At 41.9% G+C, this 12454-nt stretch overlaps 1 long non-coding RNA gene across 1 annotated transcript; it reads right to left on the bottom strand.

Annotated features, from left to right (window-relative positions):
• Positions 1 to 824: 824 nt before the first annotated feature.
• On the bottom strand, positions 825 to 12143 carry LOC102483777 (uncharacterized). The gene is made up of 4 exons (XR_334956.1): positions 11945 to 12143; positions 5535 to 5874; positions 5301 to 5410; positions 825 to 999 (listed from the first exon to the last, which is right to left on the bottom strand). It is a non-coding gene; the product is annotated as an uncharacterized LOC102483777 (long non-coding RNA).
• Positions 12144 to 12454: the final 311 nt, after the last annotated feature.

The raw sequence follows: 12454 nt of genomic DNA, 5'->3' as shown, positions 1-12454 counted from the left end.
GTGAGAGAGCACCTCCCAGGGGAATGGCCAAGTGACAATCCCTTCTCCTCCGTTCTCCTCTCCAGATGTTGGACATGCACACACACGTGCCTGGCATGTTGTTCAAGCCCTCGGATTTGAACTGTACACTCAGCCATGTGGGATCCAGTCTGTAACCCACCACAGCACCTGCGTCCTCATCATACCTTACCTTCTGTACATGCTCGTGCAGACTGTCTCAGCTTTTTGGTGCTCTGGAGCCCATTCTCTATTTCTTCTTTCACGTTTGTTGTATTTTCTCATTTTTGTGGGGTAGGAGGATATGACAAACTGGTGGGACAACGATAAACTTTGAAGGGACGAAGCTTAGGAGTCTTAATTCTTTAGGCCACTAACATCTTGTACAGCTGAATCACAAGTTAAGCTAAGTTTCTTACTTATTTTAGCATGCATAGTGAATCTCCCTACTCTAAGGCTGCTTATTGCAGTCAGTATAGTGGGCATTCATGATTAGAATATTTCTCGGGGCTGTGATTTCTTCTCATTTTCATACTACAATTCAGAGACTAAGCTAGATATCCATCTGGGCTCAAATTTTTATGTGTTGCTCAATACGGAGCTTATCTTTGGATATATAGAAAAGTAAAATTTTATTTCTGTTGACAAAACAAATAAACATGAACAAATAAATCAAAGAACTGGAAAAACCAAGTGACTTTTGTTCTGACTTCCAACTTTAGAATTAAGGTCAGCATTACATTTTCAGCCAAGGCATACTTAGAAGTGTTTAAATGATGGGAAGTTAAAAGATGAAAAACACTAATTCTGAGCTTTATATTTGGGGGGAAAAAACTCTAGATTTAGAAATCTGTCTGTTGATCTTAGCCCACATTCTTTCCTTTGTAACAATAGGTTTGGGTTGGTTTAAGTGTCTGTCAAAAGTCCTCTTGTACAAGGCAGTCATGTTTCGGCAATTAAGAGATTTCTTACCGCCAGATCTGGAATGGCTACTCCACCATCCTTTAAAAAAATAAAAAATCTTGATTATTATGTTGCACTCCAAAAGAAATTATCATGGATCCTTTTTTTTGGATAGATTTGCTTATCTTATTGCTAAAATAAAGTATATCAAAACCTAGTGAGTTTCAGCTCCTGAACTCAAGGAAAAGGTGGAAATTGCAAATGACACACCCTGTGATTATTTGTGGGAGGAACTTAACCTTCTTGTGAGAAAGACCTTAAGCCAAGGGGGAAAATGGAAACAAACATGTTATTTGGTATCACGTATCTGATAAATGAACAATAATGGCAACTAGAATTTGGAGAACATTATGCTATGTATACAACTCACTCAAAAAACATGGGTTCAAAGTTTGGAACCCATTTCAAACTTTTTCCTATTCAACATAATTTACTTTTGGCAAAGCCACATTTCCCATTCTTCAGAAGATTCCTTTGAGAAATTTATCCTGAAGGATGGAAAAGCCTTGTAGACATTGACAAATAACATTGATAACTTTTGTGGGAAGGGACCATGATTGGGTAAGTAAATCAGAAACCAAGTGAATTTTGAATGATGGAGCTGAGTCAGGGTTTATTTTCCCTTTTACTCTTTTATATGATGATAAAAAATATGAGTTATGTCTGAAAGACTAAGACAACAGTAAAGAAGAAAGTAAAGAGCTTGTGAGAGAGGCTCTTACAGAAACGGTTTACTTGTTTAGAGTTCTGGTAACTAATGCAAACTCCAAAAGGCATTGACCAGTGTAGACCTGGAACGTATCGCTGAAAAGGAAGCTTGAAGCCATCTTTACAAGGATCCAGGAGAGATGATTTTATGAGTCCAGATATCAAGTAAAAGGGAATGGATAATGTCACACAGAGCAAAGTGGTCAGTCTTTGGGAAGAAGCAAAAGGAAGATGAAGAACTACAGAAAAGTTTACAAATAAGGGAATGAAAAACACTCCTTTTATGCTAAGTGTCATGCTAAGCATATGGCATTGGGTGGATATAACTCTTCCATGGTGTTGTACTGATGGGGCAGTTGGTGAACAAACCCATGGAAGCCATGGGGCCCTCAGATGCATTTGGGTGTAAGTTTACTCCTCTTCTGGGTGTAAATCCCTTCTTCTGTTCTTACACTTGTAATCATCAAGAGGGTAAAACTTAGTAGTGGGGCAGTGAGGATTTAGAATCTTCATCTCCAATTTGAAGTCCATGATCTTTAAAATCTCCTGCTAAAACAGGACCAGCTGTTTGGAAAAGAATCAAAGTCAAAGAGTAGATCGCTGGAGCCTCATCTCACCAGTCCTGCACAGTGATGAGAGGCACCATTTCAGAGGGGAGAGCATGCTCCATAGTCTCTTGAGATTTTCTATATTTCAAGACTTGCTGTATTCTTGGTTTTGATAACACTGGTTGGGAGTTAGACTCCTTTTCTAATTAGAAAAACTTTGTTACTCTTTCTATACATGTGTTTTAAAATATGTGAAAATACACTGTTACTAAAGGTTCTCATTTACATTTTCTGATCTCTAGAAAATATCTCTTGTTTTTGACTGTTCAGCACTATCCTTTTCATGGATAGTGAAATGGCTTTTCTCCCATCTAGTATGACTGCTAGGACTACCAGTCAATATTACACTGATTTGGTCACAGAAATGGGTGTGGAGGCCAGCAGGTGGCATGGTGGTTAAGGTGTTGGACTCCTACTTGGCTGACCACAGTTCGAGTCCTGAACCCTGTGGATTGAAACTCATGCCAGGAACATGTGCGTGTACACCCAAAATACCAAGAGGAAAATGGAAGACAAGGGATTGTAGCATGGCCATCCCCTCAGGGGAGTGATTTCTCACTTTCTGTCTCCCTGTCTCCCTGTCTCTCCAGCAAGCACACGTGCCCTATAGCAAAAATCTCAAACAAACAAACAAAAAATAAAATGCGTGTGGCCTAGACCATACATCTTTTTAAAAAATTCTATTGTTTTAGTTAATTAACCCAAAGGGAGACAAGTGATCCAAAGCAGGATCCTCTCCAATAGGCCTCCTTTGGAGGTAGGAGCATATTTAAATAATAGTGCCTGGCACATCTTGCGTCTGTTAGCCTATCATTCCACTGATATGACAAAGACCTGCACTGAACATTAGCTTACACCCGAAGGAAATTTATTAACCAGTCATATAAAAGTCTCAGCTCTATGGTAACCCTCCTCAGCTAGGTCGTTAAAGGCTCGAGCCCACTCTGCCTTGTTAACCTGCCTTGTTAAACATAGACTTTTTCCTGTCTCACAGTCCAAGATGAGCACTCCCCCCTGCATCTGCATTAGCCAGTAGGAGGGAACAGAGAGGCAAAGGGAGGTCCCACCCCGTCCCTGTAAAGGCATAAATAGAAGATGTTCATGCCACCACTGTTGAGGTCATACTGGCCATGACATGCCTACGTGACCACTCCTTGTTACAGATCCCAAGATGGCATCATGAGGTCTCCCAGTGCATGCTGGGTATGCACATGCATGCCCGCCCTCCTGGCTGGCTGGGGCTAGGGGTAAACTGCTATGAGAAGACCCTGCTGGAGGGTTTTCTCACAGAAGGAGAAATAAATACTAGGTGGTCAGGAAAGTCATGATGTTGTTTTTCTATGCAAAAATGCATCATGACTTTTCCGACAACTCAATAAATAAACTTGAAAAGAGGGACCAGTGGATGATGTAAAGATTACATCCCTGGGCCCCCATATAGTCAGCCATGGTTTGAGTCTCAGACCCGGCAGCTTAAAACTCATGCCAGGCTCATGTGTATGTTAATCCAAAATCCCAAGAGGAGAATGGAGGAGAAGGGATCGCAGCATGACCATCCCTCTAGGGGGTGATTTCTCACTTTCTGTCTCTCTGTTTCTCTGGCAAGTGTGCACACCCTATAGCAAAAATCTCTCTTAAATAAATAAAAAAAGAGAGTATAGCATCCTTTTAAAAATAGAATGTTTTACATTTAGAATTGTATTATTTTTGTCTTATTTTTTTAAAAAATTAGATGAAGATTATGTATCCTAGGTCTTTCTTTTAAATAATTATTTTATTTTATCTACTATTATTATTATTTTAATTAGGCCAGAGAGAGAGAGAGCGAGGGAAAGTGAGAAAGCAAGCTTCCAGGTCCAGGACTCAAACTATAGTCAGTCATGTGGGAGGGAGTCCAGCACCCTAACCACCAAGCTACCTGTTGACCCCTATAGTAAAGCTTAATATTATATAAGTGAGACATACCCTTCTCAGGGAACTTCATGCAGGCACGCACATGACTTCTCGTCGATGTGAATCCTGACCCCTCATCGAGGAATTGTCTTGTGTCCCCAGGTAGTTACTGTTTAGGCTCTGCAGCCTCCAGGCAGTTATACAGAGATGCTTTGTGACCACACGCATGGTGGAAGTTCTTCATTTACTGTCCTTCACTCCTCTAGGGTTTGTCATCCACCCATGATCTCTCCCGTGTGTATTTATCTACTTACTATAATTATAAACCCCTGTATTTTTATTTTTCAGGTTAAGTAATGCATTACTATCTTTAATCATTTTGCTTTTTAAGTTGACCCAGACCCACCCAGCTTGAGTATCCGTTTTCATCCTTAGACATGAATTCTGCTGCTGTTGATATTTAGTTTAACATCTGGAGGTGTTAATGTAGGGTTCTTTATTAATCTAGCTTCTATTGCTGAATTCACTTTCGTATAGTTGAAGTTTTTTATTTTTTTTTAAGAGATATTTTTGCTATAGGATGTGTGTGCTAGCCAGAGAGACACAAAAGTGAGAAGTCACCCTCCCCGCCCCCATGGGGGATGGCCATGCCGCAATCCCTTCTTCTCCATTCTCCTCTCAGAATTTTGGGCAAGCATGCACATTTGCTCAGCGTGACTTTCAAGCTTCCAGGTCTGGGACTTGAACCCTGGTACAGCATATGGGAGTCCAATGACATAACCAGTACGCCATCGGCTGGCCCCAGTCTATCTGAAGTTTGAATTATTAGTAGGATACACAAGTGGAGATGCCCAACAGGCTGTTGGACATCAGGAAGGAGTTCAGACTGGAGCTGTTGCCTTGAAAACCACCAACAATTAATAAATTGGTGATCGTGGGAGCCGATGGTAGGCGAGCTTGCCAAGTGTGTCTGAGCGAGCTGCCATCTACTGCATCAATGTGATGGAGACGGCAGTAACTAGACGACAGTGACAGCGAGAACAAGTACGGAGGTCACCTGAAGTTACAAAGGTAGTACGTTCCTACTGGGGATAGTTTAAAAGCCGAACAGTGAGAGGAGGCGCACGTTACCTGCTGCCCGGCGCGTAGCAGACTGGGCTGGACTTCGCGTTCCCTGGTGCATTCGCCCTCTCTGCTGCTTGTTCCAAATTTCTCACTGAATGTCAGCTTTCAGAGTAGACCTTAAAAAAAGTCTGCTTGTAATTTTTCTGTGTTGATCCAAATACAGTCTACATTTAACTCCTCACAAAGAATCCAATATTAAAATGTGCAGGACTTAAACCAAATATCAACAGCAGAACTTACCTCTGAGAGCTGAAAGAAAACGTTCCCGGCCCGTCTGTGAAATGCTCTCTTTTACTGCTCCTGGTGGAACGGCGCGGCTCAGGTGCTCAATGACTCTGCATTTAGTGATGTTCCAGAAGCATGAGGACGAGGGGCCAAATGTTTCATGGAAATTTCCTCCACCGCAGGCCCCCCACACAGAGTCGTTAACCACGGCCAGGATCCATTTCGTGCCTGTATTTCTCTCCTCTTGGGCAGGGAGGGTTGTAAATGGATTATGTCACACAGGATTGAGGAACTTGAGGTTGGAGAGCACAAGTTCAGAGCGCACACAGGATAAGGCGCTCCTGCAGAATATTACCTAGTGGCAGGGTTAAAAAAATCACCAGAACATGTGTTTTTAGTCACGTGACCAGAAAACATAAAGTTTTTGAAAGGGAGACAGCATATCCGCCTCAGAGGAATTCACAGAATTCTTGGGTGGGTTGTCATTCTTAGCTGAGCTGAGGGATCAGGGTGGCAGAGGGTGGCCTTCGGTTGAATCAGTGTTCCAGCTCAGACCTCCTAGTGAGCTGTGGCAACAGTCAGTGAGTTGTCCCTGTGGTCCCTCGTAACGCTGCTATGCAGCCTTACAAGATATTTGTAATTATAGACGACACCACATGCCTGGAACAGTTCCAAGTGTTCAGTAAGTACTGAACACTATTTAACCTTCCAAATGTACTTCTAAGTTATGCATCACTGTAACTTCCATTTATCAGGTGAGAAGACTGAGCTACCAAGAAGAGGCTATGAAGCTGCCTCAATTCACGCCCGTCCCTGAGCAACTACTGGGCTGTCAGGAAAGTCATTTCACGTATTTCTATGCTTTTCTATGCAAAAATGCAACGTGACTTCCCCAACAACCCAATAAATGCTATCATGACTCATTCAGCTTCTTTTCGAAGAAGTGAACATGGAGAAGTGAACTCTGCTTGAGAACAGCTATGAAATAGTCCGTTAAGCTAAGCTTTGGCTCAGTCAGTTTTTAGCTCAGTCTACTCTTTTTATTTTTATTTATTTTTTAAGAGGTTTTTGCTATAGGGTGTGTGTGCTTGCCAGAAAGACAGAGAGAGATAGAGAGACAGAAAGCAAGAAATCACCCCCCCAGGGGGGATGACCACACCGCAATCCCTTCTCCTCCATTCTCCTATTGGGATTTTGGGTATGCATGCACATGCACATGCACCCGGTGTGAGTTTTAAGCCACCGGGTCCGGGACACAAACCGCCATCGACTACATGGGAGTCCAGCAACATAGCCATTACGCTAACTGCTGGTCCTAACATATAGTATCTTAAAGATATGTCATTATTTCATAATTATCCATTTGATCTAAAAATCTTAACCAATTGAGTAAAAAAGCTACATAGCATCAAATTTATTTTTAAAAAATTTAGGAGAGCTTCTAAATGTGACAGGCAGAGTATAATGCGTCAACTCCATTTTAACATCTACACAATTAATAAGAAAACCTGTTACTCACGGAGTTGCCTGCCAGTGTATTAATAACCCTAATAACATTTATCATTTTGTGAACTCTTTCACAATGATTCTGGGGACCAATTGCTGCTATGCCTAATGCAATGAATGGCTAAAACATCTGTTACTCCTCTTTTTAAGTTGGCCTATACATAAACTGCCTATCAACCATAACCCGGCCTCCATCCACTGCACTGTGCATGTCACTGGAAACTGAACTTTTTCCAAGAATTGACTTTGAAGGCTTTCCAACATAAGTGGCCCCTTTAATTGTATATGATTTGAACACAATGTGAATGCTAACACTTTTGTATTCTTTAATGTACTTTACGTTATTGTATAATAAAACATTATTAGACACAACGGCTTCATCTATTATAACCAAAATTTCCCTTACTGTAGCTCATTAGTGGATTTTCTACATCTTTCTCAATGTTTATTTTTCTTCAAAAATAATCATGGCTGGCAGAATAGAAAAAATTATTTCATTTGTTTTTTTTTCTTTTCATTATTTATAAACTCTCTCTCCCTTAATAATGCTAGTTTCACTTGCGTATCATAAATCCCATCCTACTGTGTAATCATATGCATTCTTCTTTAAGAAACAACTGCTTAAAAGAGTTTGTATTATTATTTTCGAAGTGTATTTATTTATTTCTTCCATGAGCAAGAGAGAGACAAACAGGCGGACGGACACAGTACCCTAGCAGGTCCTGATACCTAGGTCCACGCCCAGCCATGGCTTCTGGGATCGCAGGCACGCTTGTGCCTGCTGTGCTCAGGGAGGGTTCCAGGCTTGAACTAGGAACCTTCCCTTGAGCGAATGTTTCACTGCAGCACTAGCAACTGGCCCCTAAAGAATTTTTAAATTCATCCGATGTTGGTATTATGATTTTCAGTCTTTGTCTTCGAATCCCAGTAACGTAATACACATTTGCCAATTTTATCATTTCTGCCAGCATCCCTTCCCCCTTCCTTCTCTTTCTTCTCTCCTCGGTATGTAGACAAGTTATGCTTTATTTAACACATTCTTAACATTAGTCATTTAAGTTTACCTTATTTTTTGCTGCAAAAAATTAACCTCTTTTTTTTTTTTTTTGAGAGATTTTTGCTATAGGACAAATGTGCCCACCAGAGAGAGGAGACAGAGAGACAAAAAGTGAGAAATCTCCTCTCCAGGGGCAATGGCCACACCACAGTCTTTTCTCCATTCTCCTCTCAGGATTTTAGGCATGCATGCACACACACCCAGTGTGAGTTTTAAGCCACTGGATCTAGGACTTGAACTGTGGTCACCTGCATGAGAGTCCAGAGACATAACCTTTATGCCATCTGCTGGTCCCTAGTTAACCTGTTCTTAAACATGCTTTTGCACACTTTCTACGCATATGTCTGTGACTGCTAAGTGCTACGGAGGGCAGGACATTTCCCTGTTTTGGGACAGAGGAGCTGGAATGGGGCTCTCACTGGTGACCAGTGGCTAGTTTCTCATGTTGCCTCCATCTTTCATTTTTGAGAATCCTAAAATGCTATTTGTATTTCGATGCAATGGTACATGAATGTGTATTTGACAAACAATTATCTGGAGAAAAGTTTCATTCCTTCTTTCAGCTCCGACAAGGTGTGTGCAGGGGCTTCACACACGCGGCACAGCTCTTCATGTGTGGATAACACTATTGATACTGTACTAGGAGTAAGGCAGATCATTCGGTCAGATCTTTTTGTTTTCCTTTTCAAGTCAATTTTACTGAGATCCAATTTTAATACTATCAAATGCATGTTTTTAAAGGTACAATTCTCTGAGTTGTTTTTTTTTTTAAGAGTTTTTCGCTATAGGGCATAAGCACTCGCCAGACAGACAGAGAGAGAGACAGAGACAGAAAGCGAGAAATCACCCCCAGGGGGGATGGCCATGCCACAATCCCTTCTCCTCCATTCTGTTCTCGGGGTCTTGGGCACACATGCACTCATGCCCAGCGTGAGTTTTAAGCCACTGGGTCTGGGACTCGAACTGCGGTCAACTACATGGGAGTCCAGCGACATAGCCATTACACTAACTGCTGGTCCCTAGTTCTCTGAGTGCAGTGAATGTTCACACCAGGTGAGCACACCACGGTCAGTTGTGATCTTCACCCAGCCAAGCTCCCTCTGCTCCTTTTGCAGTCTGCCCTTCCCCAGATGCGCCCCAGACGACCCTGACCTGCTTTCTGCTGATACAGATCACGTTATCAGATCTAGCAGTACATCCCCGCAGTGTCACACAGCAGTCTCCTGAGCTGGGTCTTTTTCTGATACCAGGTCTTCGTCGCTGGAGTCACTCGCGCTGTTGAATGGATCACTAGTTTGCTCTGGTTTGAGTCTATCTTGAGTCTGTTCATGAATTTGCCTGTGGTGGACAGTTGTTTCCAGTCTGGGGCTATTATAAAAAAGCTGTTATGTACATTTGTGTATATGTCTTGATGGGAAAGCTGTTATGTACATTTGTGTATATGTCTTTTTGGATACAGATAATTTCCTTTATTTGGCATAGATAATGAGGAGTAACATAGCTGGCTTATAGGGTGGGCGTATGTTTTACTTCAGATAAAACTGACCGGGAGTTCTCCAAACTGTACTTTTCCCTATGTCCTTTAGTACTTTATCTTCTTAATGTCCTTTAAAAGCAAAAGTTGTTAACTTTGGTGCAGACCAACTTATCAACATTTTTATCAATGGTCTCTAATTTTCATCTCTTTACTAAAGACTCTGCTTCTGGGCTGGCCTGTAGCCTCATTGTTAAGAGAATTGGATCCCGCATGGCTGGTCATGGTTTGAATTCTAGCCTCAAAACCCTGATAGAACGGAGAAATGGAAAAGAGATTGCAGCAAGACCATGCCATGTGGGAAAATGCTTTCTCCCTTCCTCCTCTTTCTGCCTGTCTGCCTCTCTGGTGAAACCACATACCATGTGGCAATTAAACAAGTTATTAAAAAAAAATAAACAAAGAATAAAAGAAAAAAAAACGACGAATCATCTAAGAGGAGATTTTTCTCTTATGGTTTCTTCTAGAGGTTCTATAAGTTTAGCTATAACTTTTATATTTAAATTATTTTCAGTTCATTTCAGTATATGCTGTGAAGTATTGAACACAATTTTTTTTCCCATGTGGATATTCAATTGTTGAGCACTATTTTTCAAAAGACTATTCTTTTTCAATTGAATTGGCATTGCACCTGTGTTGAAAATTAATTGACCAACTATGTGTGGGTTTATTTCTGGACTCCATTGATCTCGATGTGCATCCTTTGGTCAATACAGCACTGTCTTGCTTATATATCCTGAAAATAATCCTTAAAGCTGGGTGGTGTGTCTTCTAAATTCATTCTTTTTCTAAACTGCTTCAAATTTTAGAATTGGCTTGTCCATATTTTTAAAAATGCCTGCTGGAGTTCAGATTTTCTATCTCTGGTTTTCAGAAATCTCATCGATGTACCTTAGTGCTGTGTGTGTGTGTGCGAGTGTGTGTGTGTGAGTGCATGTGTGTGTATGTGTGTGAGTGCATGTGTGTACATGTATGTGACTGTGTACATGTATGAGTGCATGTGTGTATGTGTGAGTGTGTATGGCATGTGTGTATGTGTGAGTGCATCTGTGTGTGAGTGCATGTGTGTATGTGTGAGTGTGTATGTGTGTGAGTGCATGCGTGTATGTGTGAGTGTGTGTGTGTGAGTGTGTGTGTGAGTGTGTGTGTGTGAGTGCATCTGTGTGTGAGTGCCTGTGTGTACATGTGTGTGACTGTGTATATGTGTGAGTACATGTGTGTGAGTACATGTGTGTATGTGTGTGGGTGCATGTGTGTACATGTGTGTGACTGTGTACATGTGTGAGTACATGTGTGTGAGTGCATGTGTGTATGTGTGTGAGTGCATGTGTGTACATGTGTGTGACTGTGCACGTGTGAGAGTACATGTGTGTGTGAGTGTGTGTATGTGTGTGAGTGCATTGTGTATGTGTGTGAGTGTGTGTATGTGTGTGAGTGCATTGTGTGTGTGTGAGTGTGTGTATGTGTGTGAGTGCATGTGTGTGTATGTGTGTGTGTGTGTGTGAGTGCATGTGTGAGTGTGCATGAGTATGTGCGTGAGTGTGAGGGTGCTTGTGCACATTTGTGCAACTTCATCCTACTTTGGATTTCTTGTGTTTCTTGGGTCTGTGATTTATATTTTTCATCAAATTTGGTGAGTTTGTAACCATAATTTCTTCAAATATTTTTCCTGGCCAACCATTCTGGGACTTGCGTTGCACGGTTTAAGACCGTTTAGTATTGCTTGCCAGGTCCCCGAGGTCTCACCCGTGGTCCTCCTCAGCCTCCCTACACCTCTTGGTCACGTGCTTTAAACGGCTTCTGTCGCACGTTATGAATAGATTTCTCTGGCAGTTGCAAATAGGATGTTAAGTCTGTTCAGTGGATTTTTTTTTTATTTAAAGTGTGTATTTTGGTCGTGGACATTTCACTTAATTTTTAAAAGATGATTTATCTCTTTATTATATTCATATTTTTCTTCAAATCCTTGAACGTATTATAAAAGCCATTTCAAGACCATTTCTGCTAATTCCATCATCTCTGTTGTTTTTCATCCTAATTCTATTATGTTTTTCTTATGGTTTAGGTCACATTTTCCTGCTTTGGGACACTTAGTAACTTTTTATTGGATACTGCTGATTGTAAATGGAATATGACTGAAAATCTGAATTTTTGTGCCTTCTAAAAATATGTATTTTGTTCAGAGAGGGGTACAAATTACTAATACTTGCAGATCAACTTGATTTGTTCAAGTCTTATTTTTACACCCGGATTAGTTTAGTCTTTCCACTAAGAAACGCCCCGTATAGGATGTCTGCCATGCCCTGGGGATCCCAGGTTGTCTCCTACCGCCGTTTCTGTACGTTTGAGGATCTTGCGCTCGCATCTTGGGGTCCTTTACCGGCTTCTTCAGCTCCATTCCTTTCATGAGCTACTTCACCCCAGCCAGAGGTGGGGTCACCCACGCACAAGGCACGTGTGACGCTCTTGCTCGGGGTAACAGCTCCTTTTCAAAGCTCTGCCCCCAAATTCCAGCCACCTCGGCCTCCCCCCAACTCTGACCCATCTGTCCTACGTGTTCCACCTGTGCCAAACGCAGGGCAGGGGCTCCCCACGGCCTCCCCTTCCTCTTCCCGGCGGCCTGGCCTGCGCGGTGGCCTGCCCTGCCCGGAGCAGGCAGGCCTAGCTATCCTGCCTTTTCTATTGCTTTCACTGCGAGGGCCGGCCCAGTACCAGGCACTTCATCATTGCTGGGCAGAATGGTAGGCACATTTGATTTTGATAAATTTTTCCACATTTCCCTTTAAAGAGATTGTAGGAATTATCACTTCCGCCCGCACTGAATGATAGCGGGCACTT

The sequence above is a fragment of the Tupaia chinensis genome, unplaced genomic scaffold (genome assembly GCF_000334495.1).
Source record: "Tupaia chinensis unplaced genomic scaffold, TupChi_1.0 Scaffold000315_1, whole genome shotgun sequence".
NCBI lineage: Eukaryota > Metazoa > Chordata > Mammalia > Scandentia > Tupaiidae > Tupaia > Tupaia belangeri.
The sequence above is the reverse complement of the archived record's forward strand: the minus strand, read 5'-3'. Positions and strand labels throughout refer to the sequence as shown.